Source organism: Bufo gargarizans, chromosome 10 (assembly GCF_014858855.1).
Source record: "Bufo gargarizans isolate SCDJY-AF-19 chromosome 10, ASM1485885v1, whole genome shotgun sequence".
NCBI classification, from domain to species: domain Eukaryota; kingdom Metazoa; phylum Chordata; class Amphibia; order Anura; family Bufonidae; genus Bufo; species Bufo gargarizans.
The window spans coordinates 64,910,959-64,915,259 of NC_058089.1; positions in this window are offsets into that span (position 1 = coordinate 64,910,959).

A 4,301-nucleotide genomic window follows, 5' to 3' on the forward strand; every position below is an offset into this window, starting at 1 on the left:
GCTTCCTTTGTTTTGCTTTCAGTTCCTCATCTCGTTAGCCTCTCTCAGCTGTCATGTAGTTGTACTGATTGCATCCCTTTAAATTCCTCCCCATAGTGCATCAGTTTGCGGTTTATATTACTTCCTGGAGTGTGTGTGCATGCTGATCCTACTTCCCAGTCTTCTACAAGATAAGTGTTGTGCATTCATTTGTGTTTTTCTGTTTGCTGGATCCCAGGTGACCCTGACTCCCTCCGTATCTAGTGTAGGGAGCCGGTGGTCGTGTCCCCTCACTATTATAGGGTGTTCAGGTGTTATACAGTCGAGGTACGAGGATATGCGATCATCATTGGGATTTTCGCATAGGCTGAGCAGTCAGGGAGAGTGCCAGGTCTGATGCAGGGGTCTCCCTTTTTGTTCCTTAGGTTTGGATCCAGTGAGTCGTATATTCATTTTGTGTTGTCTTGTTTCCTGTACACCTTCCGTGACAAATGTTTGTATACAGCATGGGAATAAATGCTGGATAAATAATCTAACCCATGCAAAAATGGTAAAACCAATGAATACGAGGTGAGACTCCCGTCAACACATATCACTTCTAGGTAGTAAATGGTATGCAAATAATAGGTAAAGATGGAAATATACTGCAGACCAATCAATTGGAGACCAAGTATGAATGAATAACAAGGTCAAGTAGCCTACGGAGGGCAGCAGGAGGCAGGAGCTCACCTGAAATGAACCGTGTGTAAAGAGACCCAGGGTGGCGCTACCCCAACGCGTGTTTCGGCGTACCTTCGTCAGGGGGTAGCTCCATCACTGTGAATCAGGTATAAAAAGTCTCCCACAGCCAATAGGAGGATCGATACTTACTCATCCCCAGGTGTGTATGTGTAGAGGCGCGCGAAAAATCCAGGGAAATCGAGTCCAGCCGCCCCACGGCCGGCGCCCCGTTGGCACGACTACACCATATGATGAGATCACATGATCGGGCGGCTCCGACGTAAGGACGCGCGGACGTGAGGCACCGGAGGCGGCACCGGATGACGCGTGCTCGCATCACACAGGGGGAGGAGAGTTGGGAAACCACCATAAAAACATGATCAAAACAAAACAAAGACTGGAATAGAAGCTATTATGTATATATACACTAATGCGGCATACCTTACATTGAGATAATATATACAGTACAGACCAAAAGTTTGGACACACCTTCTCATTCAAAGAGTTTTCTTTGTTTTCATGACTATGAAAATTGTAGATTCACACTGAAGGCATCAAAACTATGAATTAACACATGTGGAATTATATACATAACAAAAAAGTGTGAAACAACTGAAAATATTTTATATTCTAGGTTCTTCAAAGTAGCCACCTTTTGCTTTGATTACTGTTTTGCACACTCTTGGCATTCTCTTGATGAGCTATGCTCGTTCAGTATGCCTTCAATTTTGAATAAATCCCCAACAGTGTCACCAGCAAAGCACCTCCACACATCACACCTCCTCCTCCATGCTTCACGGTGGGAACCAGGCATGTAGAGTCCATCCATTCACCTTTTCTGCGTCGCACAAAGACACGGTGGTTGGAACCAAAGATCTCAAATTTGGACTCATCAGACCAAAGCACAGATTTCCACTGGTCTAATGTCCATTCCTTGTGTTCTATAGTCCAAACAAGTCTCTTCTGCTTGTTGCCTGTCCTTAGCAGTGGTTTCCTAGCAGATATTCTACCATGAAGGCCTGATTCACACAGTCTCCTCTTAACAGTTGTTTTAGATGTGTCTGCTGCTAGAACTCTGTGTGGCATTGACCTGGTCTCTAATCTAAGCTGCTGTTAACCTGCGATTTCTGTGGCTGGTGACTCGGATGAACTTAACCTCCGCAGCAAGGGTGACTCTTGGTCTTCCTTTCCCGGGGCGGTCCGCATGTGAGCCAGTTTCTTTGTAGTGCTTGATGGTTTTTGTGACTGCACTTGGGGACACTTTTTCCCAATTTTTCGGACTGACTGACCTTCATTTCTTAAAGTAATGATGGCCACTCGTTTTTCTTTACTTAGCTGCTATTTTCTTGCCATAATACAAATTCTAACAGTCTATTCAGTAGGACAATCAGCTGTGTATCCACCTGACTTCTCCACAATGCAACTGATGGTCCCAACCCCATTTATGAGGCAAGAAATCCCACTTATTAAACCTGACAGGGCACACCTGTGAAGTGAAAACCATTTCAGGTGACTACCTCTTGAAGCTCATCAAGAGAATGCCAAGAGTGTCCAAAGCAGTAATCAAAGCAAAAGATAGCTACTTTGAACAACCTAGAATATGACATATTTTCAGTTGTTTCACACTTTTTTGTTATGTATATAATTCCACATGTGTTAATTCATAGTTTTGATGCCTTCAGTGTGAAGCTACAATTTTCATAGTCATGAAAATAAAGAAAACTCTTTGAATGAGAAGGTGTGTCCAAACTTTTGGTCTGTACTGTATGTGTATGATGTATGTAGTGCAGCGTGTGATGTATATATGTGTGTGATGTATGTAGTGCAGCGTGTGATGTATATATGTGTGTGATGTATGTAGTGTGCAATGAGCAGGATACGGATATACGCTGACGCCAAATTATGCAATGACTGGGTCAGGTGTAGATGATAGTCTATAGTTTGTTTGTGATGCCAATTGCAGCGTGCTCAGGTGTAACGAATATCCTGGCACCCCGACCGGGTACCTCGTCGATAGATGCTCCTAGTGCTTTCCGAGGACTCCAAGCACTCCACTTGATACCGTACACACTGCAGACCCCACGAACCACCGAAGCTTGGTTGAGGTCTCACCGTCTCCTACCCACCCTGGACCTACGACAAGGCTCGAGGCTCCAGTGGGTGATCCTCTCCTACATCCAGAGAGCAGGAACAGCTCTTACAAGAGCTAGTAGTTATGCCAGGGGAGTATAGCAAATCTTCAGCGTATAGCAATCCCCCTGTGTCGATCAGTTACCCAAACACCAGCCTCAACTTGGTGAAGTGTAAAACAGGAACTCTTTATTTGGACACACAAGCATTGATTTATACACATCTTCCAACAAGGTTACCACTCACAGGGTTTTGTAAAAACAGCCAATCACATGCATTTACAGTATTGAAACCTTCCCAGCAATTGTACACAAAATCCCCTTCGCTCTGTCTGTAACGCAATCAACAAAATACAATGAGCATTGTCTGTGACGCAATTAACTAACACACTGGCATTGTCTGAGACGCAATTTACTAACACACTGGCATTGTCTGAGACGCAATCAACAAAATACAATTACCAAACGTAATGGACTAACTTAATTACTCACAGACAGAAAACACACATTTTTCCCAAAACACAGAAAACGCCTCAAAACCCCACATATCCCCATAATGTATACATCCATGGATAGCTCTGATCTGGGTGAACAACATATCCAAAAATCACCCAGATCCGAGCAGGGGTTCCCGAATTCCATGAAAGTCACATTTGGCCGGCCGCAAGCATGGCTTTCCTGCCCAAAACAGGTCTGTCTTCTCCTTCAAAGTTAGTATATGGGCCATAAACAGGCCCCTCCAAAACCCAGTGGCGAGGTTGGTTTCGTCACAGCAGGGTACTATCACAGGGCCCTTCCAAGGTGTTATAACGCATGTCCCAGGTTAGGAATGCCAGAGTGGTGTAATGGCCTAAAATGTCTCTATAGGTGGTGATAATTGTGTCAACGGTGTCTCCTACCTGGCTATGGCTGGACTCCTAGCTCCTGGCTCACTTGCAATAAATTTTAGTGTAGTGACAGTAGGAGTAATAGAGGAATTTTGCAGCAGAAATGATATCCAGACCTTTAGATGAAGTTTAAAATTTTCTTTACTGAAGATAACTTGAATCCAAACAGAATACAGCTTTGGTCTTTGGTCCCTGCAGATTTTGGCAATGGTTGTCAGGAATAAATCTTCTTCACTATAAATCTGGAGCTTGCAGGATAAGACGTCTGCTGAGGCTACTTTCACACTTGCGGCATAGCGAAACGCACATTACCGGACATTTTTTCATGCAGCGGATCCGTTGTTCTGTCGCCGGAAATTCACGCCGGATCTGTCAAACTATGATACCGTAGACTGTTTTTACCAAAATAGTGGATCCGTCTATTCTGTTTTCTTCAGTTTTTAAACGGAAAGACAGATTCGGTATTCAAATTTTGAGAGATGAAAGAGATGCAATCAGTTATGCAAATACTACAGTGGCTATAAAAGACAACCGAAGGTCACTTACCACTCAAATGCTCCCTCTGAAGATTGCAAAGATGATGCCG